The 12421-nt window shown below is 38.9% G+C and overlaps 1 pseudogene; it reads left to right on the forward strand.

The window, feature by feature from the left end:
* The first annotated feature begins 6274 nt into the window (after positions 1-6274).
* The window catches only part of LOC117025121 (PH-interacting protein-like), a 54592-nt pseudogene continuing 48445 nt past the window's right edge, over positions 6275-12421 (forward strand).

The following is a 12421-nucleotide window of genomic DNA, read 5'->3' on the forward strand; positions in this document are numbered from 1 at the left end:
GGTGCCTGGCTCCTCTCTTTGGTGCCTGGCTCCTCTCGTTGGTGCCCCCACCCTTGTTTTGAGTTGGTATTGTCTACCATTTTAACACCCTTCCAAGACTTGCCCTCCCATCTTTAAAACAATCCCCAACATTGCATCCATTTCAGGCCATGAGGCTTTGCTCAATTAAGTAGATCAGAACCCAGAACCACAGACATTGCCTCCCCAGCAAAACCAGCCAGCCTCTGGGAACTACAACTCTACCTTTGAATCAAATGGGCTGGTGGTTTTTTTCTCTGACTCCTCCCAGGCCAATTATGCCCTTAAAACAAGTGAATCTAGGAAGATGGTGGTAAAGGCAGCAGGCAGAGTCTGGGTAAAGGCCAAGACTTTTTATTTTCTCTCCCTCCATCTGCTTCCAGTTGCTGCCAGGAAACACCTAGGGGAAGGAGTTTCTGTAAGACTTAATGGTGAAAATGCAGCTCTCCTCTAATAGAATTTAAAATTTTTTCAGGGGGGTAGATAATTTAGCATGTTAATCCTTTTTGGAAGAGCTCTCTGCTATAAGATTTCTTGTCCAGAAGTACAGATTTCTTAGTGGAATTTCCTATGAATTAGTTCATTGAGTTTTTAGAAAAATGCCTGTGTAGGTTTTAAGAGTCACAATTCCTCATTCAGATGTTGTGCTAGTTCTAACCTGTCAGGTTATAAATATCCAAGTGAGCTCTTCTCTATTTTTAAATGAAAAAAATTTTTTTCAATCAGTTGCCCTAAAAATATAGTGAAGATACAAAGCCAGTAAATCTAGTAAATTCTTTCAGTTGCAGTTTTTCAGATATCATTTCTGTATAGCTTATATATTCTTTGTGAATCTCAAATAATCATAAATCCACAGAAATGCTAATACCAATGGAGGAAAATTAGTTAGATTCACTGATTTACTCATTCAGTACCATCTGAAGCACCTTTCTAATTACTACTAATTGCCTTCAGAAGTATGCTAAGGACAAATGGCATAGGTATTGATGAAAGTCACTAACATACAAATCCTAATCCTTTCCTCCGTGATTTCACCCCCCAGACGTACAGCATCAATCACCCGGGAACCTGTCAGAAATGTAGATTCTGAGGACCCAGCCCAGACCTGATGAATCAGAAAAACTCCAGTAGTGGGGTCAACAAATGTGTTTTAACAAGGCCTGCAGGTGATTCTGAAGCACACTAGAATTTCTAAGCACACTTAGAATGCTCTAAGATTCTTTTCCTTATTAAAAGCATTTTGCTTCTTTTTCTTAATAGCTCTGTATCTAGATGATAAATACACCTACACACTTATCAGAATTGAATACATAACAGTTATGTATTTCTCTGGCCTCCAGGCATAACCAACATAATACCTTCCTCACGATGCCCACTCGCCAAGGACAGCCTTTCCACATACCTAAACCTTTCCATCTTTTGGGCATTTCCAAGGAGGTTTCCTTACCCCCATGGACTTTCTGGAGTCTTCTCTCCCCACATTCTCTCATCACTCCTGTATTAACTCCATTGTGGCATTTACTGCACTTTCTGGGAACTTCTCTGGTGTCTACTGTAGTGCGATGTTATAAGTGATCAATATGTACTTAATGAATGAATAAATAAATGATTCAATGTACTATGAACAAGCAGAGGTAGTCATGAGATGTACAATTCAGGGACAATATAAATTAATCAACTATTTTCAGAAATTCTAGAATAAGAAGAAGTAAAGACTTCATTTGAGGAAGAATTTTAATCTGTATTGTTTTCCCTTTATCAGTTAGCTGTTTGGATACATTTTTTAACGTGGGCAGCATTCAAAGATATATTTATTTGAGTGTAATATTTGATCCTGAAGAATTCAGTTTTCTTTGTGGATCTTCAATATTAATTTGAACCAGGACATGGTTTGATTTTGTCAATATCAAAAAGGTAATGAAAGCAGTAGGTATATGAGATAGGGAAAAAAGGAAAAAAATCAAAAACAAAAAAACACTGGGCTTGGAACCCAAAATACAGATTTCAGTCCTGTTACTTTGGGAAAGTCAATACACCTCAACTATTTCGTCTGTAAAGTGGCATTTAATAAATCTGCCCAATTCACAGCAAGAGAATAGTAAAACTCAAAGTAAATGGTGAATCTAAAATTACAAATTTGGAAGCACCATACAAGTATGAGACATTATTATTTATGACCATTTGGAAAATGGTCTAGTTGGGCTAACCAAAACTTAATTAGCTTAATCAATGTAAGTGGAGAGTGAAGACACCATGAGAAAACAGACATGTTTTCTTTAGGTGCAAGATTACATCTATTAAAATGCTCCTTTCAACTGTTTATGTAGATCCAGTACTTTCCACGACTAACATAACTAGTCTTCCACAAAATGAGATTTAGTTTTCCTTCTAGACATTGGTGTTGCCTAAATTGTTCTATCAGCCTTTGATTAGTAACCATCAAACCCCTGTTGAATTTTTAATGAGAATTCTAAACAAAATAAATAAGTTTTCATTGTACTTTAAATTTTTTTAAAAAATCAAACAGCATAAGTAAAATTATGAATCTGAAAGTCACATAGAAACTAAAAATCATCTGGATAGCAAGCCAGAGTTTAATTATATTTTAGGGCAAGAAACGACTGGAATCTCTTCTCTCTTTCACTATCTGAATTCTTACCTTATTTCAAGTTTACTTTAAGCCCTATTTCTGCCATAACACTTACCCCAGCTCTGCCACTCCATAATGACATTTTCCTTTCACCAAGTTCTTTAATGTTTTGTGGCTGAGATTGTTAATGTTCTCCAAATATCGACATTCAGCTTTATATTTCCAAACCTTCCTCAGGGTTACTCAGTGAACTCTGAGAAGTAACATGTGGGATATCATGCTTCCTCCACTTCTGTCCTCCCCTGTTAACCTACTTTGGAAGCCACAGATGGAGTTTCCTCAAAATAGAGAAGCAAACTGGATCCTAGAAATTGGCATAGAGGAGACAGGCCCTGGAAAACTGCCCACACGTGTGCTGACTCATGTAAGTTGCAATACACTTTTCCATATAAAGTCACTAAATTTAGGGATGTATTTATTATCACAGCATAACCTTGCCTATCCTTACTAATAGATGTGTATATTAGGTACTGTACAAATGTGCAGTTAGTTATTCTGCAATGTGCTCAATTTCAAAAATTTAACAGAAATGGATAGCTCTACATTTTTCCTCAAGGATCTATAGCCTCAGAAAGAAAACAGATTTATAAATAAATGAATTGATCATGCAATATTATATGTGACCACAGATGTATACATATGATAATGAAATGAGAACTATGAGAGAGCGTTTAACTCTCTCTATAATGGAGAAGGGAAGAGACTCCAGAAAAGCTTACTAAAAGAAGTAATGCCAAATAAATGTTCATTCAATTCAATGATAAAATTTGATGTTCATTTGCTTTGTGACAAATACTGAGCTAATGGCTAAATTTTGAAGAATAGAGTGGAAGGAAGGAAGGAAGGAAGGAAGGAAGGAAGGAAGGAAGGAAGGAAGGAAGGAAGGAAGGAAGGAAGGACGGATTTGTGACCATTTTTAAGCTCCAAAATGATGTCACTGAACAGTTAGAGACGCTCACAGATATATAAGCCAGCTTCAGTACACAAACAAACATTGAGATAGCACCACTGTATCACCTGCAAGGGTCTAACACACATTAACTACATAATAAACAAACATCTGTTGAATAAATGAAGAAACAAATGCTTATGGGAATAGAAATAGAAAGGGAAAAGCAGATAACAGAAATATTTATAAGTAGAACAGGCAGGATATGGTGACTAGAGTCAGAAAAATGATTACTAGAAGAAGAATAATAATAATAAAAAGAAAGATACTTAAGCTCACTAAGCCTCAGTCTTATCTATAAAATGGGTATAATAATATTTTCCTTTAGCATAGTGCATGGAATATTCCCACATAGAGGGAACAACACATGCAAAGAATATGATAAATAAAACAGCTTAACTATTGAGGTAACCATGCATAGTTTGTTATAGCTGCAATGTCAGACATGAAGAATGACTGGAGATAGAAGGGGTTGAACAGAAGTAAGGGTCCAGATCTTTGAGGGATTGTAGACCACATAGTACCAGCACTTACGGACTACAGATTGCAGGTAATAGAGGACCCTTAATAAATAGCAAAGTGCTGGGTAACATAACCAAATGTGCATGTTTGAATCATTCTTGGTACCATGTGAAAAGTAAGATGTAATAGAAAAGCTTTGTGAAATAAAGCAACTGCAGTAGCTCCATCAAGGTATAAACAGTTACACCAAGGGATGTGTAAAGGGTTTTAAGAAAAGCAGACAGATCAGAAACGCTCAGAAAATAGGATCGAAAGGACGTGGTGATCTGTTAGATACAGAGACTAAGAAGAGAAAGTAATGAAAGCTATTCTTCATACTTCTCCTTTGGACATCACCCAACAAGAATGGTGGTGAAAAAAGAAGAGGAGGTTGGATAGTGATGTCCAAAAGCTTATCTTTGAATTTGTTCTCACAGACATTCGGGTAGCAACTCCAGAAAGTTCAGAATTCTGAGAAGAGGTTACGGTTGAAGTTCCCTTCAATAACAAGTGTCTCCTCCAAGCACTCCTATTTTGGTGAGCTTCTTACAATCATTCTATAAAAATAGGTAAATTGATGATCAAGAACTACTAGAAATGTACCTTGGTCATCCTAAAATTCCAAGATGCTGAAAAGAGAAAAAAAATAATCATAAATACGTATATATTTCCTACCATTACAGAAAATAAGGTTATCTCAATACTCAGAGTCAAGTTACAATGATGAAATTGGATGAAAAGCCCTAAAATGTCACTTCATTCTTGTATTCTTCAATTCTAATCCTACCTTTGGGGAAGACAAGGGAGCCTTCCCACATTTGCCTTCTTCACAGAAGACCAGAAACAGTTATAGAGAGAATAGTTTCCTGGGTAGCTGTTCAAAACCAGAAAGTGGGGCAGTAGAGATCCAAGAGGGATTTTTTTTTTTTAAGTATGCTTATTATAGCCCACCAGGGATGTTATTGGAATGGTAGCAAAAGTCTTTAGAAAGCAGAGAAATGTTCATTGCTTATTTTATAAATCTCCCCAAAAGTTCCTGAAGGCTAATTCTATTCTCACCCAGAGTTCAAAGTCTGACCACCAAACAGTGTGGTTTGAAATAGAAAAGTAGGATGGAACAATTTCTATACTTTGAAGTCCAGAGAAAGGAGAATCATTTCAGGGGCTTGAAGCACACACACCACTCTTTCTTTCCAACACCACTGCTATCAAAGAGTGAGGTTGAATGGAACTTAAAAAATTTAAAATTATCTTGCTGCTTTCATAGCTAGATTTGCTTCCTCTCAAATTTTAATTCTTTCCCGATACGTAAGGCCCATTTTCATTGCCCTAAAACATAGTTAAGTCATAAAAACTAGTAGGTACAAAACATTGTTATTTCACATTGTATATGGAGAAGTGGAAATATTTTGTGTTGTTTCATTTCGAAAAGAAAAATTAATATGTGTATCTTATGCCCAAGAGATCTGGAAAGTGACAAGTTATAGGTGATGTTACAAAAGACCACAACAGGCATATCACCCTGTAGTTATCCTTTCCCCCAGCACACAGGCCACTGGGTTGTATGTTTCCGGCCCACTTTATTGTGGCAGGTTATTAACAGAGTATTTTATTTCTCCTTTCACTCTCCAGCCCATCTTTTTAAAGGTAGCCAGAACTATTTAAGTTGCACATCTTTATAATGAATGGTTTTTAACTGACTATCAAGCAATTAATGGCTTTCTAGAAACTATGCAACCATCGTAGAGTTTCAAAAGAATAACCTACAATGCATGTGATTAACAGTCCTGGTTTTCATGGACCTCGTTTGATAGCAGGAATATGATAGTTTCGAGGATCCATGATGTCATGAAGCCAAGTGCCTTGCACATAATTGACACTTAGTCTGTCTTTCACACTCCAAACATGACTCTGCATTCTTAATTCGTCATTCCACACATTCAAGTGGTCTCTGCCTATTATTTCAAAGAAGAAGAAAAAAGGAAAACGAGGAAAATTACTTCTGGCATTGGCATTAACAGCTCCAAACTAGAAAATGAAGACCTGCGTTAACTGAGTTGATAGCTGAACTAAGAGAAAGGTGACACTAACAGAATTGTGAGATCAAGTGGACATTAGCACGAAACTTTAAAAGGAAAATGCAACTCTTAAGCAGCATGCAAGGGAGTTGTAAGTCTCTTGTGATGCGTGTTTCCAGAAACCCCACTGATCTCAGCATGATTGACATTGATGAGAATGACCTTAAGGTAGGTGTGAGGCTGGTGGTTTTTTTGTTGCTTGCTGTTTCCAGGACTTAAAGGAAAGAAAGCAGTTTGAGGTGTCAATTGATACACTGCTAGTCTCCAGGCCAGCAGGAACAGAGCATCAAGTCTGAATTCCTACCTGTCTTTGACAGATGACTAAAGTAGTCGGCTGACCTCAGATTGCTGGTGCTTTCGGGTGTAACTCACTCATTTGCTGTCCTCCACTTCCCTCCCAGATCTGCCACTTTTCTCCTCACGGCTAGTGCCAGAATGTTAGCATCAGATCTGCTAATGTCACCCTCCTGTAAATGGGCCACAGTAAACATATTGGGCAGTCTACAAGAAACGCTGGAGATGAACAATTTGGACTTACTCTCTGTCAGTGAGAGCAGGGACCATCTGGGCAGGCAGCTAATGATCAGCATTGGAACTGCACGCACTGCTAGGCTGAATTGTAATCTCTGGGCCTCGGTTTAACAAACGTAGGGGAACGGAGAGGGGATTTGAGTAACGTAGCAAAAGATCCCCTGAGGTCCTAAAAGAATGAGATGAGCCTGAGTCTCACCTGGCAGTAAGTGAAATATCCACACACCATTGCTCTCAAACAACAACCTCAGACTAGTTTTTAGGGCAGACATAGAAAAGACAGGCGGTAACTGCTCTGAAAATGTAAGTAGTACTCCTCTCCTTCCCCAATCTCCACCGAAAAGAACGAGAGCTTTTGCCTGAGTAACTCAGATGCATGAAATCTGCTCCTGACCATAGAGAATCCATAAACTCTTCTAGGGTCCCAGTGGAGTAGATTGGCAAAAAGAATCCTCAGTCATGCATTAGCTTCAGCCTTCGGCTCAAGTCGAGGAAGGAGAGTGCAGGAAGAGTTGGACGCTTTCATTCTCACAGAGAGGAAAGGTTGAGATTCACAGAAAATATTCCTACACGTCAAAGGGAAGTGGTCCCAAATTATGAAAATTCATTTCTAAAAAGTGTATTTTATACCTCAAAATATTAATGCAACAATGGTCTTTACTGGTAGGTCTGTTATTTATTATGTTGCAGTTGAGTTTTAAAAGCATTAGCTATTTAGTTTTTTCTGACAAGGAACTGAAGAAGTAGAGAAAGTACGGCTATGTGTATTTTTAAAAACCAGAGTTCATCCTCTCATGAGTAATGACAACCCAATGTGGGTTTAGTATTTCAGTGGTTTTGTTTGTTTTCTTCAAAATTTTTGTGATCAGAATCTTTCATCTAAACAACAACAAAAATGTAATTTTATATGCACATTCAAAACCCCATGATTTCAAACTTAGACAAGTCACCTTGGACTTGAGATTAGACCATGAATGCTTATGTAGGTATTTAATTGAGTGCTGCCTCTGGACCTTTCCAAAAACGTTTGTTTGAACTGAATAGCCACATGTCATCTACGTGCCTCCAGGATGGAAACACATTGCTTGCCTGCTGCCACGTCCCTGTGGCACTTCCATGACAGACGTTAGCAAGACCTCTTTCCCAGTAAGCTCAAGCAGAGTTTCACAATCCTTCTTAACACAGTCACTTCTAACCATTGTCTTAGGGAGTGAGTTAAATCTATTTGACAGCCTATATAGGATTTTTGTCAGAGATATCAGGGAAAATATGTTAGGTGAGAGGAAAGAAGGAAGGAAGGAAGGAAGGAAGGAAGGAAGGAAGGAAGGAAGGAAGGAAGGAAGGAAGAAAAGGAAAGGAAAAAGGGTAACAGGGAGGATGGACGGGAGGGAGGGAGGGAAGGAGGAAGGAAGGAAGGAATTATTAACTGATTGTTTTGTATAAATTGTATATTTGCATATGTTGACAAAGCTTCTTTGCTGTATAAAATTTTAATCAGGCTCCTAATCCTTCTCCTAGACCATCTGTGTACTTACTTGTAAAATTCAACTTTATCAAGAAACCCGCAAAGTCAGTTTAACCAGAACTCCTCAATCCCAGTATCTGATCAGGTTCCTCATCTGCCACCATCGTCCTGGTGATGTCTGGTGACCCTGGCCTGTCTTCAGCAAGAATCCTGTTAGGTCGCTTTAGCCGGAGTTCCTTTCCCCTCACCCCTGATGTTTTCTCTTAGTAACTCTCCATCCACCAACCCCCATACTGCTCCTTGGTTATAAATTCCCACTTGCCCATGCTGCGCTCAGATCTGAGCCGTCTCTCGTTGCCTCACTGCAAGATCCCATTGCACGGTCCCTATATTTATTACAGTAGTCCCCCCACTTGACTAGTCTTCCTTACCAGGCTTTAAGTACCATTGAATAATATTTTCTTTAACAACGCTATCTTATTTAACTCTCACAACCTTTTTATTCTCGATTTACCAACATGTCAAATGCCAAGAACCAACAGTAACTCAAAGCCCTGTTTTCCCACTCCCCTTTCCTATACATGCATAAACCTAAGCCTCCCTCCGCCATTGAGTCATGATTACAATATAAATTCATTTTATTATTACGTAAAGAGTAGAAGAGATGCTTTAAAACATAATTTTTAAAACCACACCAGTCCCTTAGCAGTTATCTCAGATATAAAAAAGCTGGCAAAATAAGGGCAGGCTTCAGAAAAGAAGTACGCAGCCCTTATTCGACAAAGATAGAACAAACGCCACCACTGTGGAGCCTATGAGGACGTGGCCGTCCTCGGTCCATGTGCCAAGTGCAGCGCTAAAGATGGCGAGGGAGTAAGAAAACAGTACAACTAACGTGTCTGCCTCATGAGTCTCCCAACCCTGAAAACTCCCTGAAAACTACCACTCACAGACCCCAGGTACTTTATTGGAAGCACCACACTTTATTAGTACTGCACGATTCCTGAGCCCCGCTTCAGTGATGAATATATTGTGGACTGAAATTGCTCCAAAGTAAGAAAACCCAGCTCTAGGACTGGACTGAAAACACTTCTTTGGGATACCACTGAAACTGAGTTTCTCCTTCATTTTTTTACAGAAATTAACATCCTTTCCTTTCAAGTTTCCTATAGTTGTGCCATTTGAAAAGAATGAGCTTCAAGCGTTGGTGCCTTTCGTAATGGGCTCACGTAAATCTTCACCAGTGAATCTTTTTTTACAGGCGAGGAATGGAATATTACAGAGGCAAGATTACTTACGTATTGGTTCAGCATTTACACCCACATTTGCCCATCTCCAAAAACCATACATGTTGACTTCCCCAATGGTGGGAAGTAGGCCTCTATGAACTTAGAGGTAGACATTGTCAATTCAGAGATTCAAGATGGAACTGCTCTCTGCCAATTGTACTTAAATCTCCTCCTGATCAATTAAACCAAAAGATATGATTTCAAAGTTCTTGTCCCATTGAACCTTCAGGCATCGCCTGACAATCATAACAGATCACATTTGTAGCACATCATAATTAAATAAAGATCTCTACATACCTTATCCCTTAAAAGTGAGGAATAGCATCCATTTCATACTGATCAAGAAGGAATTAAATATGCTGCCCAAGATCACAGATAAGGAAAAACTCAGACCTGAAACTAAACTTGTTATGACAATTCGAAACTTTCTCCTATTATAGGATGCTACAAGACAGAATGTGATACGTTCCAGAAGAGACAAGGAGATAAAGGGTAATGAGAGTTGAAGGGAAAGATCAGAAATAAGTTATTGGTGTGGTGGCATTTGAACTGTCTTGAAGGACAGACAGAATGTTAACATGTGTGGAAAGGAATGCCAAGTGAAAATGAGGAAAAACAAAAAGGTTTAACAGAGACCAATGTATTTGAGAAGAGAATCACAATAATTTTAGCTGGAAAATTAATAAAGTGGTTTGGGGCCAGATTATGAAGGAACACATGATCCATGCCAAGAGATTTGGATATTTTTCTGTGGGTAAAGGATTCTGAAAGAACAGTAGAAAGAACAGATTTGTGTTTGGGGAAGTGTTTTATTTAAGGCAGTGCAAAGAATATATTGAAGATAGCACAAAGAATGAGGTGTCTGTGGTGTTAATTGGGTAAGAAATTAGAGTCTGAAATGAGCCCGAGTCCCTGTGGAAAGGGAGACGCTGGGAGGGATGAAAGACAGTGAAGAAGAGGGGAATCAGGACCGAATTTAAGGTTCATACTTTGAGCATCAAATGAATGGTGGTGTGATTAGCTGAAGTCGAAGATGTAAGCAATTGGGGGGTAAAATTAATCAGTTTGGCTTTGAACTTATTGAATCAGGGGCCTTCAGCCCAACCTGTTGTTGGAAATACTGAAAGTGGAACCTGCTGGAGCAAATGAGAATAGATACATTCTGGAATCATCCAGAGGGATGCCATTATGCACAGACAACAAGGAGTAATATACTTGGCTCTAAAAATGGTACACAGAAGGGGAGCTTTGGAAAATCTTGTTGAAAACCTGTTTAAATGTGTAGGGCTCTTTGTTGTCTTCAAGAGCTTGTGTTTTTGTTCCAGGGAACCATTGAACACATTCACTGTGATGGCTGGAGGACAAGCCCACACTAATTGCTGGAAGGTGGGCCTGGGAGTACTCTGTGAGTGTGCACATTCAAACAGGTACAGAAGGTGGCATGGCTGCTGGCCTCGCTCAGCTCGCGGCTTCTGCTTCGCGGTTATAATAAGAGCACCCGGCCGTGTGGCGCGTTGTCATTCTTGGAAAGCAGTTTATTTCCAAAATTAGGTTTTGCATCTGAAAGGTTTTTTTTTGTTTGTTTTTTTTTGAGTCCTACAAGATAATTAGGAAGCCGTGTCTCAAAACAGAAACTGACATAACCCACTTTGTTTTTGCTTTCAAAGGGTGGTTTTTCAGAGTTTGTCATATTTTCCAACTGTGAGGGCAAAAAACAATTTTTCAAATTTCAGGCTAGGGACCACGAATGGTAGGGCATTTTATTTCTCATGGCACCTAGCTCCAAGCCATTTATGAATAAATTAAAGAACGAGAAGACCAAGTTTAGAGAATGTCAAAATCACGCCTTATTATGGATTATAATGAGTGATGGAGAACCTAAGATCCCACTGGGCCTTAACAGGGAAACCACCCAGTACAGGACTAGCTCTAACACAGGTTTTGTTGATACTGCAAAATTTCCAATTACTGGAATGCATTTTTTTTTTCATCTATTTGAAGCAAATGCTAAGTGAAAAGTGACAGGATGCTACGCCTTCTAAGAGAAGTCTGTGCCTGCTGGAGAAGAGTCTGCTATTACAGTGAAGACAGAACTGCAGCAGCTGAGACTGAGACTGGCATGAAAGAGGAAAAGCTGTGTCCCACCTGGAAGTGAGTGTGTTTCTCTTTAGAATCCCAGAGAAAAGAAAAATACTGCAGAGACCCGCCCTCCAATTATATTCTAAATGCACGTTTTCAGCAGCACAAATCAGGACTCCTCTCAATCTTTGGGACATGATGCGTTCATAATTGATGTCTCTTGGCATCTTTAACTCTCTCATCTCTTCTTTCTCCTCTTCACATTCTTAAATCCTCCCCCATGCCTCAGACTCTAACTCAACCACATCTCATCCGGCAAGATATGTTTCAACCTCTCCATCCAGCCCATTCTCTCCTCTCGCTCCTCTAACTTTTCATCATTCACCAGGTGTGAGACCACACATTTGAGCTTTATGAACTGGCCTTTCCACAGCATTTCTATGCTGCCTCCCAAGGAAGGTCTGAAATTGTCTTAGGGAAATGGTAGCACTCCGTCTTACTGCGTACAATACCAACAGCCCAGTGAGTGCTAAGTACTCAATGTCTCTATGTCTTCCCTGAGAATGCAGCAATTTATAAAGAGTCATCTGTAGTTTTTAAATTCAGCACCCTAATGTAAAAATAAACTATTTTTCCCTTGAACAATAAATCGTATAACCACTTTCCAAAACAAATATTTTCTAAAACCAGGAAGGAAAGGGGAAACAAATGAACCCCCAATGGGCAGCAGGAGGGAGAACCACAATTTTAAAAAAAAAAAGCGTTTATTGGATGGAATCTACATTTTTAAACTTTGCAACTTTCACTATTTTAGGAAAGGTATTCCTTCTGGGCTTAATAAAAACTGAAATCAGCTATAAG

The sequence above is a fragment of the Rhinolophus ferrumequinum genome, chromosome 7 (genome assembly GCF_004115265.2).
Source record: "Rhinolophus ferrumequinum isolate MPI-CBG mRhiFer1 chromosome 7, mRhiFer1_v1.p, whole genome shotgun sequence".
NCBI classification, from domain to species: Eukaryota; Metazoa; Chordata; class Mammalia; order Chiroptera; family Rhinolophidae; genus Rhinolophus; species Rhinolophus ferrumequinum.